The sequence below is a fragment of the Erigeron canadensis genome, chromosome 5 (genome assembly GCF_010389155.1).
Source record: "Erigeron canadensis isolate Cc75 chromosome 5, C_canadensis_v1, whole genome shotgun sequence".
Taxonomy (NCBI): domain Eukaryota; kingdom Viridiplantae; phylum Streptophyta; class Magnoliopsida; order Asterales; family Asteraceae; genus Erigeron; species Erigeron canadensis.
In genome coordinates, this window is record NC_057765.1 from 3,104,610 (window position 1) to 3,118,267 (window position 13,658).

A 13,658-nucleotide genomic window follows, 5' to 3' on the forward strand; every position below is an offset into this window, starting at 1 on the left:
GCAAATCAAGGTAGGAAAGGGTTGTTTATGTGGTAAATATATATATATATATGTATGTATTTGTATATTCATGTGGTAAGTATATATGTATTTGTATATATCGTAACTATATATATATATATATACATGTGGTAAGTATCACGGTCATTTATCTTTTAATTGTTAGGATTCGTGCGGAAATGGATTTTGAGAAGTTTGGTGGTGGTTTCGTGGTCTAATTCGAAGAAACGAGTGAGATATCGACATTCCAAGTTTTCCGGCGAATTTTCCGGCCAATCAGCCGGAGAAGATGAAGTTTTCCGACAACAGAAAAGTAATTTTCATTTTTTGTCCCTGAACTTGTAATTTTTTGCACTTTCAGTCCCTCACGTGTTTTGCACGTGACCTACTTAACGGCTGAAACTTAATGACGTTTGGTGAGGGACGGTTATTGAAAAAATTGGCCAACTTTAGGGTCAAAATTGTAATTTTTAAACTTTAGGGATGAAAAGTGAAAAACGTGCCAACTTCAAGAACGAAAACTGTAATTTACTCTAAAATAAAATAAAACATGTAGAAATACACACATCTTGATAACTTGTATGAAATTGAATACATGTTAAATATGTCTAACAAATACGTCCTCTGACAAAAGTCATGGAAAAAATCTGTCACAAAAGATTTATCCCTTACAATCCTCAAAGACATGTAATTTTCAACGTGAATAGGATTAATTATTTGACAGAAACAAAGCTAAAACTAACTTTTTTTAATTAATAAATGATATTGATAATTAATAAATGAAATCCTGTTTAGGAAAATTCTGAGCTATATATAACTTTTTTTAATTGTCATCAATACATCCAAAATAAACAAAATTAATGGAAGCTCAAGAACTTAAAGGATATTAGAATTCTCAGAAAAATTTAGTTATTATTAGTGATCTGTTTTTGTTTGTATCATTTTTCCCTGTCAAGTAGCCCGTGATCTATCTATCTAAAAGATTCAGATTTGTTAATTAAATTTGATTTTTTTTAATCAAAATTTGGATGTATGAGAGATTTTTTATTTAATGCAATTCTATTAAGATTTCGGATGGCGTTAGTCTTTCAAATAAATAAGTTATATTTATAATATTCCATACAATATTTTCCTAATTAATTCAATTCCTCTATATAAATTTAATTTAAATATCTTTTATATATATATATAAATAATAATAATAAATAAATATATACAAAGAAGTATGGAGATGTCACATAGGATAAATCCTACGTGGCATATTTTTAAAATAGGTTTGATTTTTTAAAGGCTTTAGAATCATTTGGTTTCCTACTGTTTTAATAATTATATAGATATATATATTTTAGGTAATGTATTTTTCATCTTTATCACATTAACTATTTTTAACTGTTTATTCTGCTAATACTTGTTAAAAATTTTTTTCATGTTATCACCTTTGAAATGGACTCACCTTTATTTAATTAAAAATATATTTTTTCTTAGAAAAAATTAACACACTTTCATTAAGATTAAGATTTAGAATAAAAACTAGATTTTAGATCCGTGTCCAATACTGGACACGAGTTTACAATATTATCAAAATTAGATCTTCATACATTTAAGTCATAAAAACTTATAATTTTGACGATATAGTACAATAATCATAGGTTCGTCGTTGTCATTATTAGCTGAGTCATTTTGATAGAATTGTTTGTCGTAATCATTCCACAAGGCACATGTTATAATAATTTCTCTATAATATAATTTTTTAAAACCAATTGTGCTCAATTAAGAATTAGTACTTAACATTCAAGTATATATACTTGATCATGATATGAAGTTGTGAACCCATAACACACATATGTTTATTTTCAATCACTTGTCCTATGATACTTGGATAACAATTATAATTGTTTTCATATTTTTTGATAACAATTAAGACTCTTGAGTGACAATTGTAACTTCAAACATTAATACACAAAACTAATATATATAAAAAAATTATGTACCTTTTTCATTGAGAGATAAAATGAATCTTGAATAGAGTTCATATTGATTTGGATTTAGTATTCAAGTAACCTTCTGTTGTAAATCGTGTTTTGTTCTGTGATCGTCCCATGTTATGTGATTCCTATTGTGTTTAGGATAAGGATGTTGTACATCGTTATCTGTTATTATGTTTGAGATATGTATCTACAGTTCAAGTTGTATTTATATTAAATATTAAACTGAATATTAAGATTTATAATTTATAAAAATCTAATCTAATATTTGGAATATTTGTTAATAAGTCATTAGGTTTTAAAAATAGTTTTTTATATACAATATTTCATATATTGATTTTTTTTAAAAATAAGTAAATGATTGTAAATTTTTAAAAATTCTCTCAAGTTCTGGCTAAAAATAAATAAATATAAATAAGGTATTCAGGGTTAAAAACTGTAAATTATTGATGGAAAACAAAAAAGTATAAATTAATGAGACTTTTTATACAAATTAATATAAATACTAATATAATAATATATTTGGATAATGATTATTATGATTTTTAATTTATATTTAATCTAAATGATGACATAAGCGAAAGTTAATTTGATGAAATTGAGCGATTTGATTGATTAATAAGTCATTAGTTCAACTATTTTAAACCCGTGTTCAACACTGAACACGGGACTTACAACATATCAATATTAGGTATTCATACATTTTAATCATAAAAGCTAATAATTTCAAATTTCAAGTAATAATTAAAAAAATTGTTCAATTCAAATATTAAGAATGTTATGAAATAAAAGGTAGAATATAATCAATGAACACTAAAATCATATATATTTTTAATTTTCCTTCATCTTTTGCAATAAATGTTGAGTGTTGTAAGTCTTTCCATCTTTGTCACAGATCAACACTTAGAGGCCCCTTTTCGACTTAACTCGAGATACTGCAACGTACAACTGTCCGTGTAAGGACGTTGTAGATACAAACCAACAGTTGATAATTAATGTCTTACAAAAGGGTAATATGATTTTTATCAGTCATATTTGTTTGATTGAGTAATTTTGATGGTTTGATTGAATTTGTTCGTATGGTATTATGCACGTATGGTATCATGCAGCCTAATATGACAATTTATATAATGACTATCATATAATTTGATAAGAATTAGGATTGTTTTCATATAGTTTGAAAAGAATTAGGACTCTTATTTGATTGAAATTCTTAACTATAAACATAAACATTAATTAATACATAAAACTAATATACAAAAAGGGAAAAATTGTACCTTTTTTTATTGATAGATATAATGAATTCATATTGGTTTGGATTTAGGTTTCAAGTAATCCTTTGATCGGTTTGTTATATATCATGGTGCTCTGTAACCTGGTTTGTGACCACCTCCTTGTGATCCTTTGCGATAGTATCCTCTTGTGATTGTGATTAGAATGAGATAGAGATGTGGCATTATGTTTGGGCTTTTGTTTGCCGATTAAAACTTCATATAGTGATTTTATAATAATAAATTAAATATATTATATAAATGAAATATTTATATTTATATTAATTTATAATTAATCTTAAGGTAGTTATCTTAAAGGTATATGGTCGACATGATGGTGGATAAAAAGTCAAAGAATGTCAAAATTAAAAATTTTGTGAAATCGAACGATATGATTGGTTAATAAATTGTTATTCTTTAGTATAATAGAAGAAGATACATAAAATATATATGAATTAAAATAAAAAGACATACTGATAGAAAAATACACGGATAAATTACTAGATCAAAATAAATACATAAGAAAACATAATGATTAATATAGTATAATAACTAAATTATCGTATGTCATCAGACTTAGATTGAGTATGTTTCTTTTTCCAACTACTTAGACCTTTTGTAGACAAAAATTTTCGTATGTTACTTTTAAAATGTCAAGATTGAGTTTTTTTTTTTTAAGTTATCAAAATTATAGTCCCCTAGATGACAACCGTTTTCCTAATGTTAGACACAGAAGCTTTCGTTTAGATCGACTTGTTGCAATATCACCTACTGAAGACATATTAAAACATTCCCCCTTTGACATCTATTTTTTTGCTTGGATACTTATAATTTTTAAGAGATTAAAACATTTAATTAATAAAATTAAGGGGAAATGTTAGGTAAAACATGCAGTACCTATCTTAGATAAAACAGGGGGATTATGTAAAAATCAGGGGGAGGTTATGTAAAATTCAGGGGGCTATATATGTTTATCAAATTCAAAGGTTTAATTTGTAACTTTTTTTAAAGTTGCAGTACCTAAGCTTAGGTAAAGTCTGCAGTACGGATCATTTTTCCTAAAATAAATTATAAAATAATGTCTATATACTAATAAAATCTTTAGATTTGAAACTATAACTTGACGTTTAAGTCACTTTACATAACTCTTGAACAATTGTCCTTTACTTCCCTGTTAAAAGAAAATCATTTCAATCAAAATTAAAAAATATAACTGTTAAATGTGAAAAGAAAAAATGCTGAAACTGGTGAAGATGTTTCACGAATTGTCTATAGATGACACGAATGGAACTTTTCAATACCATATAATCAGGGGTGTTCATTATTTGGATTAACCAAATAACCCACCAAATCTATTTGACATTTGTACTATTTGGATTGGATTATTTGGATTTGGCTTGGTGTTTGGATAAAACCGAATAAGTAAGTTGTTAAACGGTTTGGTTTTGGTTTAAAAAATTTTAATTGGGGTCCAACCAAAACCCGATTAAGCATTTAACGTTTAATAATAACCTAATGTAAATGGTATTTATACAACTCTAATTATTTAAATACGTTGTTCTATACATCTAGAAACATATAGTTAGTTGAATAACCTCAAATGTATAAATAAAATGGTGTAAATTGACATTCGGATTGCATGATTATTCAAATATACTAAAGTAAAAGTTGAAAGAGTTTTTTATTTGAGTAATCCAAAAACCGACCAAATAACCCGAACTTTATTTGGATGGTTTGGATTGGGTGATCATATATACGGATTGGGTATTGGGTGGTTTGCTAATTCTTAGATAACCAAATAACCCAAACCGACTAACTCTATACCCCCAAAACCCGACCGAATGAACACCCTTACATATAATCATACTACTAAATTTGGTGTATCTTTGATGTATACATTAGATGGTACATTAGATTTGGTAAGATTATAATTTTATCGCACTATATATTTGATTTTAACTTTAATATAAAAATATTTATTGTAGTTTAATTTTCTTTCTTATATTTTACATTAGCCTTGTACCCGCGCGATGCGGCGGGACATTGGGAAAAAAGCTGGTTAATTAGCGGTACCCGTGCGATTACCGGATCACCGTACCTATGGCTATGTGTGTTTTAGATGGCAGAGACAACGACGGGTTTTTTTTTTTTTTTTTTTTGGGGGGGGGGGGGGGGGGCTATGTGTGCTTTAGAGGGAGGCGGTTCTGAGGGGATGTATGTGTGTGTTTTGTTTAGGGGGGATGTATGGGTGTGTTTTTTGGTATAGTATGTGAGCAGCTTTAAGGAAAGGGAATGAAGACAAATTGGGCGTAAAGTTTTCTTAAGGGTATTTTCGATATATCGGGATTAAAGTGTTTGGTGGTAGTGTAAATTAAAAGGGTAAAATAGGGAATTTAAAGGTAGAGTGTTTAATTTGGAGAGGGGTAGTTTGTTTATATAAGGAATATAGATATAGATTAATTCTTTATGTTAAATTTTAACATGTTAAAATTATATGAACTAATTAATTAATAGATCGTAAGGTAAAGGAAAGGAAATGAACTGTCCACTGGTTTTGGCATGAATACTTCAATGGTGTATAGAAATGTTAAAATGTAGACAGACTTTCTCCTTATGAAATAAATGGTCTAAGTTATAAACTAAAAACTAGATGTTGTGTAAAATGATTAAGATAGAAGATATTGGAATGTGATGTTATAGTTATTGTTTTAACACATCATCTTTGAATTGGTGCAAACAAGAAATCTTCTATCATGGTTATTATATGTCCCTAAGCATCAATACCTTATCGGTTTCCACATTTTGCATTTACCCCACCCATAAGATCAAGGAGAACGTGAGGATGAAGACATCTTTTGTAACATCCGCAAATTTTGACCATTTAACTTTATACGTGATTTGACTAGCGATTAAATTATTAATGTAATTTCATCTATTTTGAGACTAGGTTACTAATGGCAGACTCGACGGGTCGGTATAATAACTAGAAACATAAACGGATCAACCATGGATCGAACCCAAGACCCACAAGCCACACCCATTAACCCAACATTATCCCTCCAAGATTTTGTAGCCCACTCCACCACCACCCACCCATTCCATCCATTCATTTAATCTTTAATTTCTCTCTCTATCTTTCTCTCTCTAACTCTCATCCAATAACACACTTTTTTCTCTCACTCCCTCTCTCTCTCTCTCTAAAGTTCTTACACCAAATAAATTGTTTCAAGTTAGATTTAAGTTAGAATAATCAACCTTATCATCATTTGAACATCATATCAAACATAGAGTAGTCAAAGTGCAAGGAAATTCTTCAAATGGGTCAAACCCTTTGGAAGAGGCTTTGGTAAGTTGAATCTATCCCAAATTAATCATTTGATGTTATTGAACATGTTTCTAGTCTAAGTGAAATGATTCTTGGTCAAATTTCTAGCCCAAAATCGAAATTGGTCAAATTAAGGTTCCAAGTGGGTAATTTAGGTCAAATTAGGATTTGAGTATGAAATTGTTGTTATGATTTGAGTTTTGAGGTGGGTTATGTCTAATTACGTTCATACATACTGCCAAGATGGGTCAAAGCTTTCCAAAATCAAATTTTAAGTCAAATTAGGGTTCTTGGTTATTTGAAATGGGTCAAAACTGAATTAGAGCATTAAAATGATGTTATGAATCAAGATTTGTAAGTGGGTTTCATTTTTTTTATGAATCTCCAAGATTTGCAATGTATAAACTTGAGTTTTGAAGCATCCCAAATCGGTTTCATGTCAAAAATTAGGGTTTGGAGAAGTTTTGGTCGACTTTGACTTTTGTTGGTCAACAGTGTCTTGTACGCCCAAAGCGCCGTATGAGACGGTGCTCTATAAACCCTTTACGCCACTCTGCCGCTATGTTACGCTGAAAGGGCTGAGCAAGACGTCAATTTCCTCTAAACCGAGCCACCGTCTTGGACGGTGGTTATAACTTTCCAGATGCCACCTGTGACTTTGCCAGCGTCCAAGACGTAGTGGGCCAACGTAAAAGATGGTGGTCCACCCTCACCCGACGTATGAGACACCCTAATTGACAGTGCTTACGCTGGTGCCTAATGAACTGGCGTGTAAGACGCTGCTGAGCACCGAACTTTACGTTTCTCCCCAACTTTTGAATTTCAGAATTGTTTCCCCATTTCACTTCTAATATCCTAGGACCACGTAAAGTTTTCATTTGGATCCCTTCTTGACTTCTCTAGTGTAACACCCTACTTTATAAAATGCGGATTTCAAAAAAATTTCAACATAAAACATAACTCTGTTAAGTAAAGTGCGAAGCGACGTTTAAAAATCTCATTTGATCCATAACGGAATCAATAAAACACATAGAATGTTTAAAAAAGGTGTTACCAACAGTATCATCACAATAATTCTTATGAAATCCACAATCAATATAACAAATGCCAAACGGCAAAATAATGTTTACTTAAATAAATGAAATTGTGGGTAACTAAAGCCAACGTCCATAAGCTCCAGTAAAAGCTACCCATCTCACAAGCAAGATGCCAAGCTACTGATCAACGTCTAACCTGAGGGCACAACACATTTGCACAAAACACAAGTGTTAGCTTAAAAAGCTGAGTATGACAACCAGTTAGTATAACAAAAGGATTGCCAATTAAAACATTTCAGAAGAAAGTATCTCACGCATACATATAGGCATCAATCGCACATACACATTATAAACAACAAAAGAATTAACAAATTCTATAATGTGTCTAGCAATCCTCCATAATCCACAATATCACACTACATCCACTACTCACGTTATCTACTTTAACACACTTTAATATCTCACGTAATTTGAGTATAGTTATGCCATTTAAATCAACATTAAAGGTTTTTGTGTGTAGGCGGTCATAAGACCTCACAGGAAACCTCACACCAGACTTGGTTTATGAGGTCTTGATCTTTCTTAATTTCTTTTATTCTTATTCTTTTTTTTATTTTATTTTGTAAATTTAAGTTTCTAGATCTATTTTTTCATAATATTGTGATATAAATCTTCTGAAAGAATATCTCGTTATATATATATATAATCATTAGGTCGAAACGGAACGTTAGGGTTTAGATTGTGTATATAGATTCAATCTTCGATTGATTGTTTGTGTATGTATATCTATATCTATATATTCCATATATATTATTGGATCTTATTTTGATATATAGTTTTTTTTTCAGCTCGAAAGAGAAGCCCACTCTAGGGTCAGTTTTGCTCTTATATACAACTCTTTATTACATATATAGATAATTGTGTTGTTTTTAATAATTGTATTATATTAATAATTATATACTGTATAGACGCAGGGGAAATGATTGGTTGTGTTGTTTTACGTTGATAATATTTTAAATGCATGATGACTTTTTGATATGTGTTTTATTAAATGTGATTTTGACTTTGGGGTGATCCTATTGTTTGTATACTAGTATCTTTTAGCAATTCAATATCGTCATTTCGGCATTCTTTAATAGTGTTTGGTATTATTATTTTTATTTTGTTTTGTTTTGTTGAAACTGTGAAATATATATTAATGTCTCAAAAAACAATACAAATAAAAAGTACAGTTGGACAGGCCCAACCCAGCACAACATACATACTTCAAATTCCACACTGATACAATCACATGATTTCAGATTCTAAATACTACCCATCACTTATTCGCTCCATACATTTTCATTGAAATTTGGTTTAATTCCCCATCTCTCATATTCCTTTATGACATTTGTTGTCTTGAGAACTTTCAAACCCATGAGTCTTAGTATGATGGCAACACTTATACATTCAACCAACTGTTTCTCAGTCCTATATTCTCCTGCAAAGATTCTTTTGTTCCTTTCTTGCCAAACAAAGTAGACTGTTGCACCAAGAACTAATCTCCTTACTACACTTGTCACTGCATTGTTAATGCATTTATCTGCCATGAAACTAATGATACCCCTCCACTCACCAGGGATTCCTTATATAGAGTTTCTCTTATTCATCTCCTTCTAAATAGTGTTGGTGTACTCACATTTGAAAAACAGATGCTCATGTGAGTCTGCACAGGTTTTACAAAAATGACATCTCATACTAGTATCATTGTTCCACTTCATAACTCTGTCTTGAGCCTGTAGTTTCTCCTGAACTGCCATCCACAATATAAACATGTGACTGGGTATCCCTTGTGGAGACCAAACAACTTTAGTCCATTGTACATCACTTTCATTATCTCTAAACTCCTCCCAGACTCAGGTGACATTAAATTCAACCTCTTTCCCATTTCTCATATTCCATATGACCTTATTATTTATGTCCAAATTTGTAGGTATAGGAATTGTACTCAAAAAAGGAAATTGTTGAATCCACTCGTTTGTCCAAATCCAACTTCTATGCTCAATCAGATTGCCAACTGTCATTTTAGCATCCAAACCCATTTCATATACTTTTCTCCTACTAATGATTTTACATAAAGGCTCATTTCCACACCACCAATCATACCAGGCAGAAATAGTATATCCATTTCCCACCATATGCCAGATGTGTGGTCTTATTTTCTCTCTCATATCAAGTAAATTCTTCCATATCCAACTGTCTGAATACTCATGGTCAATTTCCCAGAAGCTCCTTCCTCTAAGTTTCACTGTACTTACCCATTTGACCCACAAACTGACTTTTTTGTTAGCAATTTTCCATATATGTTTAGCAAGTAAAGCCTCATTTCACTCACTCAACTCAAACGCCTCAAACCCAAGCCACCCATTGCTTTAGTCTTACATACTGTTTTCCAAGCAATCTTAGCCTTACCTCTGGTGAGTTCTCCTTGGCACCATAGAAAGCCTTTGAAAACTCTTCCAGTTACTTTCACAATGTGTTTGGGTATAAGAAAGATCAAAGCCCAGTATACTTGCAACGGGGCCAATACAACAGCAATAAGTTATAACCTACCAGCATAGGAAAGAAACTTATTCTTCCAGTTCCCCACTCTATTCTTTACTATGTCCACCAACCGCTTAGATTCACTAATATCGAGTCTTTTAGTTATAAGAGGTACTCCTAAGTACTTAATAGGTAGCTTGCCTACTTGGAACGGTAATACCTCAAGTATTCTCATTTGTTCTCCTATCTCAATATTGCCAAAGAATATGGTACTTTTGTTCATATTAGCCAACGGCCCATAAACCTGCCCAAACACCTCTAAAGACTTCTTAATTACTTCAACCGACCACATTAACATAACAAAGAACAAGAAGGTCATCGGCAAAACATAAATGAGTAATTTTTAGCTCATTACACCATGCATGGTATTTAAACCTACTGGAATTGTTTGCATTCTTGGTCATTATAAGGGTAAATACTTCCATTACCAATGTAAAAAGGTAGGGTGATATCGGATCACCTTGTCTTAATCCTCTCCCCCCCCCCCCCCCTTGAAATAACCATGGATGCCCCCATTCACACACAAAGAAAATGCAGATGATGTTAGGCAAGTGGTTATCCATTTTACCATTTTTTTCATGAAAGCCAAACTTCCGCATAATTGCTTCTAAGAACTCCCAACTGGCTGTATCATAAGCTTTTGCAATATCCATCTTCAAAGAACATCTTTTAGGTCCACCCTTCCGATTGTATCCTCTCAAAAGCACTTGTGCAACCAGAATATTGTCCTGCATTTGTCTTCCTCTTATGAAAGCACTTTGATTCATATTTACCAACATGTCCAGTCCTTCCTTAATTCTATTGGTCAAACCTTGCTTCTACACTTGTATAGGACATTGAAGCAGGCAATGGGTCTAAAATCAGTTACCACTTTTGCATTTTGTATTTTTGGAATTAAAGTGATTAGAGTGGCATTAACCTCTCCCAAAAGCTTCCCACTCTCAAAGAATTCTTTGATTGCCTTACAAACATCCTTCCCAATAATAACCCAAGCCTTTTTAAAGAAAGCAGGGATATAACCATCAGGTCCAGGTGCTTTATTGTCATCTATGTCAAACATTGCAGCTTTTATTTTTTCATCAGTGACATCCCTAATCATCTCTTCAGCAACTCTAATCATCTGTTTTTATTATTATAGTTTTATGAATTAGCTAATAATGTTATTTTTCTAGAAGGAGATGTAATCTTCGTTAATCTGATGTCTGAGTTTGAGTTTTCGTGTACTGTGATAACTATTTATGTTGCATTCTCTAAAAATAATTTACGATACTTGTGAATGTTGGCTCAGAACTCTTTTCGCTTTCTAGAAAGCTAAAAGTTTGATTATCGATTAGAGCTTGGGAACTGAGTTGTAACTTTTGCACCCGTTAGTTTTGGGTTCGAATGTTCGATAGACAGATTATACTATGATTTCATTAATAATTTCTAACCATTGTTTTTTTTTTTACTTCAAGTATATGGTTTTAGAAAGAGTAGTTAGGTGTTGTTTTAAAATGATATGTTTATTTAGATTTGTTTTGCTCATTATTTGGATATAAGTTCGTGAGGACAAATGATATAATTATGAGAGATTATAACAGCAGTCTAATCAAGGACAAAGTGTCATTTTTTTTTTACATTGTAAAAGGAGAGCGGATGGTGACATGTTTGGAGCGCGTCTTAGGCTATGAGGAGTGGGGGGATAATGGGGCTCCCCACATGGGGGGGGGGGACTTCCGCCATGTGGCGGAGACTCTCCCCAAGAGTTGCCCCTCTTTTTTGTTGGAGTGAGATTTCTCTTTGGGGAAGCTCTCCCCTTATTTTATTGATTTTCCTTTGTTTTATAATATAAATATAAATAATATATTACATTATAATTAAGGTACAACTAAATATTTCATTAAAATTAAACTAAAAATTACATTACTTAACTAACATTAAACTAAAAATTACATTTCTACGACTAATAATTAAACTAACTACGAAATTAAACTACGACTAATACTTAAACTAAAAGTTAAACTACAAACTACATTAAACTAATAATTAAACTACGACTAATAATTAAACTACAACTAAAAATTAAACTATGAACTACATCACACTAATAATTAAACTACGAAATTAAACTAACTAGTAAAACCATATTTGTCCATGATTCGTTGCTTGAGTTGTTCGGCCAACACTCGTTTGGCCCCAGTGTAACTACTATAGTCGGTGTTCAAAATCTTCAAATCATGTTCCATCTCCTTGTCCTTCTCCCGTTTCTCCCTTTCCTTTTCCCGTTCATCCCTTTCCTTCTTCAACCTCAACTTTTCTTTCCCGAACTCCACCCGTGGCTTCCCGATGTTTAACAACCCATCAATGCGCTCACCCAAAAGAGCAAAGTCCTCTGAATACGGGGCCAATCCGGATGAAGACGACCCAGCTCTTGCGGCTTTTTTTTGCCGCATCTCGACCACTCGGGCGGATATATCTTGGAGCCTCCTCCTCTGCTTCAGCATCATCAGTCTCATTGAGGTCGATGTTTATCCTAGCATCTGACCCGCTCGCTCCACTCGGGTCGGTTGAAGAGCTCGTCTTTGACCTTTTCGCTGTTGGCTCACCACGAGTTTGCTTGACATTTTGAACCATTACCTCCAAGAACTTCGAGCTTCTCTTCAACATAGTCCACTCCTGCAAAAAAGGAAACGGTGGACCGCCCAATCCTTGATGCTCTGCCAACGCCATGTTTTGGAGGTCGGCGTCACTTGCCCTGCTTAGATGGTTTTTTTTTCCACTTAAACGATGGTAGATTTGGTTAAATGATTGAATAACCGGCCGCATTTTCCTCCATTTCGAACTAACAACATCTTGATCAAGGTATGGTTCTTTCTTGAGTATTGAGTGGAAATTTTCCGTGATGGGGCGCCAATAAGTCTTGTCTTTTTGGTAGTTCGCTACAAAAAAAACATATATAAAGATATATATAAGTACAACTAAAAATATCTATATATATATAAACCGTAAATATGTATATATATATATGTAAACCGTAAATAAATATGTATATATATAAACGAAAATTATATAAATATGTATGTATATATATATATATATATATATAATGTTGATATACCGGCTTTGGGATCTTCTGTGACGTCTAGCCAAGCTCGACATAACGCGAGTTGTTCTTCTTGTGTTCAAGCCCATTGAGTCACCTTTGGGCGCGGTTCACCCGGGACTCTCTTACGATGTGGACGCCTCTTTGTAGATTGGCCTACGTCTGGTTGCGTCTCTTGCACCGTTTCCACATCCATCTGAGTCATGTTTGCTATGTCCTCCAAAGAATGACCATCTACAAAAATTAAAAACGTATATATAATTAAAATTGTATATATATATATATATATAAATGTAGCTCGTATACGTACCAAACATAGAAGTCTGCATCGGTGGAGCACCACCGTAACCGCCCATGTCTTGGGCCCACGACATA